Source organism: Gigantopelta aegis, chromosome 9 (genome assembly GCF_016097555.1).
Source record: "Gigantopelta aegis isolate Gae_Host chromosome 9, Gae_host_genome, whole genome shotgun sequence".
Classification (NCBI taxonomy): domain Eukaryota; kingdom Metazoa; phylum Mollusca; class Gastropoda; order Neomphalida; family Peltospiridae; genus Gigantopelta; species Gigantopelta aegis.
This window is the reverse complement of record NC_054707.1, coordinates 15,604,227-15,611,317: the sequence shown is the minus strand read 5'-3', so window position 1 is coordinate 15,611,317 and position 7,091 is coordinate 15,604,227. Positions and strand designations below refer to the sequence as shown.

General features: G+C 37.7%; 1 protein-coding gene across 1 annotated transcript in view; it reads left to right on the top strand.

Moving 5' to 3' along the window:
- The first annotated feature begins 467 nt into the window (after positions 1-467).
- The window catches only part of LOC121381388, a 71,217-nt gene continuing 64,593 nt past the window's right edge, over positions 468-7,091 (top strand). The window contains exon 1 of the mRNA XM_041510676.1: positions 468-476. The gene's annotated coding sequence lies outside the window, so the exon portion shown is untranslated. The remainder of the gene's footprint in view (positions 477-7,091) is intronic.

Sequence of the window (7,091 nt, the reverse complement as noted above, 5' to 3'; positions counted from 1 at the left end):
TTATATATATATATTAGAAACAACCGGTAGTAGTTGCAAGCAATACAAATACATATATACGCATGCATATATATTAATAGTTAAACAAAACGGTCATAGTTGAAAGCAATATCAGTTTTCTTTGTATTATTTCCTTTGGGTGTAATTTTAACAAAATAAAGAAAGGTAAACTAATTGCATTTGATATAAGAATTGCAAATAATAAAAACACCAACAACAGAACGACAATAATATTTTTCGTATATTTTATCTTAAATCTTAATTGTGTTCTTTAATGAATTTGATACACAGGCGAGCTGTATGTTTACTAACAATGAATACAATACGTAATGTACGTATAAAACATATTTTATTTGTCACAGGTGTTTTATTTGTTGCGATTAACAAACATTCGTGTCTTCGGGCTAAAACGGTTATCGCTATATAAATGGCGTCAGACAACGTATTTCTAGACAGAACTTCAAGAGCCCCCATTGGTAAGTTTTGCTTAGTTGTTTATATATTATGTGATCGTTACACATGTTAGCTTGTATCTACAATTATCTTTGAGACAAAAAGCACACGCACTAAACTCATTTTGGTAGTTTCATCCAAAAATGTTTCTCATTATTTGCAATATACTTTGTAAATATAATTCTGACAGACCCGTTGGTGAGAACACCATGCGTTATTTTTGGAAAGAAAAAGAAAGAAATGTTTTATTTAACGACGCACTCAACACATTTTATTTACGGTTATATGGCGTCAGACATATTGTTAAGGACCACACAGATATAAAGAGGAATCCGCTGTTGCCACTTCATGGGCTACTCTTTTCGATTAGCAGCAAGGGATCTTTTATATGCACCATCCCACATACAGGTTAGCACATACCATGACCTTTGATATACCAGTCATGGTGCACTGGCTGGATAGAGAAATAACCCAATGGGCCCACTGACGGCGATCGATCCCTTACCGACCGCGCATCAAGCGAACACTTTACCACTGGGTTACGTCCCGCCGCTTATTTTTGGTTACACCTGGTTGTTAACACACAATTTCAAGACATACGACTAGCTGCTCCTAGGTGATGACCAGGTCACCAATGCCATACAACTAAAAAAAAACTACACGATGGAAATCGATTAGACTGACGTATAGTTAACCTGACATTCATGTATTTGTGACGCGTAAATCAGCTACAAGTACAAGGGCTGTAAATAACTTTTAGTCGAAAAAGATGTTAAAATTTGCTTAAAACCTGGTTTATGAGGATATGTAAGAAATAGAATAATACATTCGTGTCCGTTAAATACCATTTATCTCACAACTTGTTGTTTAAAAACGTATCAAAATCGCTTTTGCTCGTTAGATACATTTTAAAACAACTCGTTGTGAGATAAATGATATCTAACGGGCACTCATGTATTATTCTCTATATATACATTCGGAAACGACATTCAATTCTCAAGTCTATGTCCTGTTATCAGTTTCTCGCTAAACGTTTGCGAACTATTTCAACTAGTTCCCGAAGTGGTGATTCAGTTTAAAAAAAAAAAGTTTAGCAAGGGTTACCGACACACGGCGAACTGATCTTAAACCTGGACACGACAGAACATAGGGTTTAACGTGCACATCCAGAACAAGCTGCTGTAGCGCACGCCTGCCATGGGCGCAGGTGACAGTCGGCTTTCGCCGGCTCGTCCGTCCAGGACAGGCTTAAAGCTGCCCCAAGTTCAACCAGTTAACGTTTCACAAATGTTAGCGAACTTTATGATTGGTTCCCGACATGGCCATTTGGTTTACCGTGAATCGCTTAAACCGGTCTAGCGGACGATTTTTTGCTTGGTCTCACTGAACGCTTCCCAGTTTCTCACGGCAACTGGTCCTCTTACGACAATGCAGTACACACCTAGACTAAAGATAGAGATGCACGTATCATCAAAAAGGAATATTTTACCTATGGAATTTGATGGTCATTTGTTAAAAAAAGTTTTTAGTTATGCGAGTTGGTATTTGTTTAAAACTTAATAATACGTCTTGATTCGAGTTTTAACGCTATTCATTATGGATTTACACGCCAACTAAGTTTGCTTTTGACGCAAATTGGGGACGTGACGTAACTCTATTTCATTTAGTGTTGGTCTGATGCAAGATCGGTCTAGGATCGATCCCCGTCGGTGGACCCATTTGGCTATTTCTCGTTCCAGCTAATGCACCACGACTGGTATATCAAATGCCGTGATATGTGCTATCCTGTCTGTGGAATGATGCAAATAAAAGATCCTTCGCTACTAATGAAAATATATAGCGGTTTGTTTTAATATCTAAGACTTACCAAATGTTTGACACCCAAAAGCCGATGATTAATAGAGCAATGTGTTCTAGTTGTGTCGTTAAACAAAACACACTCTCAACTAACTGACTATACTGTGCAGAAACCGCTGTACTACTGCCGGTCTGTCCTTGTTTACGTCTGTTTAATTTGACTGTCTGCTATCGGTTTTATTTTTGACCAATTACACTTTAACAAACCCGGTCAGATTCACGCTGTTGAAACGGTTCCAAGGGCTTCTTGATTATGGTAGCCCCACTCCCATGGCTAGTGATATTCAATGTTGGGCTAGGAAATAATTACTGTTGCTATGTCCGACGGATAGTGATTTTTTGTGTCAAATGTTGCAGTTAAATCTATTTTGTAAATTTTATATCAATATCCTGCCCCCACCTCAACCCCCCAACGTTAGTGATTTAAGCTCTATCTCCCTCTTTAGGTGACATATCAGATTATTACTATTATTTGGTAAAAATGTATTAACTTAATGTAAAGTAGGGCTAGTGAATTTTTAATCGTCAGGCCCGTAGGGACCGGGAGGGGGTGGGGGCACAAAATCTGATATAGAATTTGTACGCGATCCGTCAGTGCCCCCCCCCCCCCCCCACACACACACACACTCCCTCAGTCGTTCCTACGGGCCTGATCGTGGCTAGTAAATGTTTGAAATCACTGATCCCATAGCTACTGGATTTTATAAAAATTCTAGAAGCCCTGGGTTCCTCTTGTCCTACATCACTTCGCCTATAAACGGTAAGTAGTTTAACACAGTGTGTTAAATCGTTTTAGTACAGTCACTCTGTGAAACCAGCCATTTGGTCAAACACTTGCCCAGTCATTTGGTCAAACACTCGCACAGCCATTTGATCAAACACTTGCCCAGCCATTCGGTCAAACACTTGCCCAGCCATTTGGTCAAACACTCGCCCAGCCATTTAGTCAAACACTCGCCCAGCCATTTGGTCAAACACTTGCCCAACCATTTGGTCAAACACTCGCCCAGCCATTTGGTCACATCTGAACGACAAAACAGAAATACGTGATCAGGGCCGGATCTCTGCACCATGCAGAGTCGAATGGGCATCATTTGGCTAAGTAAGGTTTATTCCACGAATCTCTGTCTAGTGCCTCGTCTATAGGAGGACAGCCACTCCAGAGGAACTCCTTTATTGAAGATTTCACCCCTATTGCATCGCTAAAAGAGGACTGCCATTCACAGACTAAATCAAAACTAACACCGGACAGAGCTCATTAGAATACGTACAGCTGTGATGACATGCACGCTTTCCAATCATTTGGTCAAACAAGTCTCAACGAATTGGTCAAACACTTCCCACTGATTTATTTTTATTTTTCGTGCTGGGGTGTCGTTAAACATTCATTCATTCATTAAACTTTCATTCATTCATTCATTCATTCATTCATTATTTCCCACTGATTTGGTGAAACGCTTTCTTAATAATTTAGTCCGACCTTTTCGCAGTCATATAGTGAACAAGGCACGTTTGTTCAAACAAATGATACTATATTTTACTATACTATATACTATATTATATTCTATTTATACAGTTGTTAACTACAAGTAACAAAAAAGAACTTAATAACCTATGAAAATATCTAGTACAAGCAAACAAAATTAGAGATCAGCTATTACAGTAAGAAAAACCTTTTATTATTATTATTTAGTATCCCTAATTACTTTTAAGAAAACCATACCCACCATTTTTGTGCACATGTATATATATATATATATATATATATATATATATATATATATATATATATATATATATATATATATATATATATTTGTTTTGTATTATGTTTTGTATATATGCTGATGAGTTGTAAAACTTAAAGCTAATAAAGAATTGAATTGAATTGAGAATATTAACAACACATGTTATAATGGGCAAAGCAGACTGATGGTGAATGATTTCATCCTGTGTGGATCACAACCAGCTATGTCAAAATAAAATCATAACACAGTACATACAAAATAAAACCATCCTCTACCTGAAAAATAATTATAAAAAGCATACTGTTACTGAACCAACACATGTAACCATATGCGTATGGACTCCCATTTTTGTAGAGGGGTAGGCTGGTTTTTGCCCGCATGAAACGAAAATGACCGAATCTGAATAACAACGTTTATTCATATTAGCATTATTGCAAAACAGCTATATAGGGATGGAAACGAATCACTATACATTTTTTTTACTTGGATTACAACTAATTTTACGGGTAGAATGATGCAAATACGTGAAAAAAAGGTCTCAGGTTAGCACATTTCCCCCGAAAATCTCTATAATGTTTGCCCGAATTTGAGAATTTGCTCCAGTGTAACGATAGCCGTTTACTAACAAATTGTTCCTATTACAGTCAAACTTCGTTATCTCGACCTCTGTAAACTCGAGTACCCAATATATATCGAAGTCCAATGCCGGTCCAGACAGTTTTCCCATGTAATGTTACGAAACTAAACACTATTATCTCGAGCATGCTAATCTTGAGTACGAGGCTTATCTCGAGCATATTTTGATATCCCTAGGTGCATTTTCCTGGTTTTTCTTGAAGTATATACAAAATTTACACGTAAAATGACTCCTTTTTAACTTATGTTTAGGGTATTAATTTGATATGTACTAAAAGATATATATACTGCCATATACATACCAATTCCTTTGTCAGTGACAAAAATGTTTTATAATAAATAGTTTTTAGACATAGGACACATGTGCAATACAACCTCAGTAACAAAAGCACCATTCATATCTGATAACATTGGTTTCCAGTATGATTCAATAACTATATGAGATACGTTTGTGTTGACCAGATCCTCGGACATTAATAACGGCCCGCCATATGTCGCGTTAGTCTGTGTGTCACCAGACAAATTAGATAGATTGCTGATGAGACTCACCAGCCTGTAGCATATCGCTTTGAACAAAACTCTCGTCAGTTATTTATTTCCTATTTCTTTGTGGTGGTAAACCGCGCGAGTGGCGCAGACTGCTCGATTGAATGACAGTAAAATCTCCACAATGTAGGCCACTACGCACTAGGCCAGTGTGCCGTGAGAAAACCGTAATGTGCCGCGAAATGTTCGACAATGGCGTAACTTTAAAGAAGTGCATGTAAAAAAATACATTCGGAAATAAATTCACTCACCCCATCCCCCTTATAAAACCCACACAAAAATCCACACACACGCGCGCACGCACGCACTCACACACACACACACACACACACACACACACACACACACACACACACACCCCGAAACGAAAAACAACTAAACAAAAGAAAACAAAAACTAACCAGAAACAAAACAAACAACCGAAACATATCACCTCAAACAAAACCAACTAAACAGAATAGAACAAAACAAAAGAAAACACGGACGAATAACTCCATTATTATTTTTTAAAATATGAAATATTTATCTAATTTTAAGTTTAAATATAGTATATTACATAGACATTTCGTGTATGAACGAATGGAAGAAAAACGTTTGTTTGTTTTATTTAACGACACCACTAGAGCAAATTGATTTATTAATCATCGGCTATTGGATGTCAAACATATGGTCACTATATTTTTCCATTGGTAGCAAGGATCATTTATATGCACCATCCCACAAACAGAATAGCACATACCACGGCCTTTGATATACCAGTCGCGATGTACTGGCTGGAATGAGAAATAACCCAATGGGCCCACTGACAGGGATCGATCCTAGACCGACCACGCGTCAAGCGAGCGCTTTACCAGTGGGCTACGTCCCGCCCCGTGTGTGAACGAATAACAGTTTATTGTCAAACCACACAGTACAGTGTATGATGTAATCCGTGACTTCCGTGTAGATAACCGTGAATGAATGAATTAATGTTTAACGACACCCCAGCACGAAAAATACATCGGCTATTGGGTGTCAAACTATAGTGAATAAAAACAAATACAGTGATGTGCAACATCAATATAAAAATTCAAGAGTTAAATAAAATCACAGTGTAAAGAACTGGGCAAAAATACAAATATCACAGATAGATTCTGACTTTTATTCAAAATTGTAATTGTATCCCAAAGAAAACAAGGAGATTTGTGCTGTATTGACCATTCTCAAAGAGAATGTTACACCCCTGCACCACGGTGAGGTTACAGCACGCACAGGGGTGTAGATAACCAGCCCGCAGCCATTTGTTTTACGTTAGATGACAAAAGTGACGGCCTCCATTGCAGTTGAATTTATGGAATTCATCTTTGCACGCCATCAAGCCGGTCTTGGGAGAGTGCCAGTCCTATAGAAAATGCAGTGAGAGTGGCAGTCCTCCTATAGATAGTGCAGGAAGGATGAGGTAATCTTGTTTCGTGCCCGCATCGGTCATACTTACTTGACCCATTCATTTCTCTTGAAGAAAGATCCTCCACCTCAGTGTGAGCACTGTCGGTGTCTTCTGACGGTGCGACACATTTTGGTGGAGTGTAAGCATTTGTCAGGAACTTGAAAAGATTTATTTGGACAAAGAAATGTGATGGAATCATTTCGTTTCCATCCAGAATTTGTTTTACAATTTTTACGCGATACTGACTTTTACTTTAAATTTTAATTTTATATATCTGTGACATTTTAATTTTTTGCACAGTTCTTTACACTGTGTTTTAATTTAACTGCTGAATTTTTATATTGATGTTGATCATCAAACATTTTTGCATTTACCATAGTTTAAAACCCAATAGCCGATGTATTTTTCGTGCTGGGGTGTCGTTA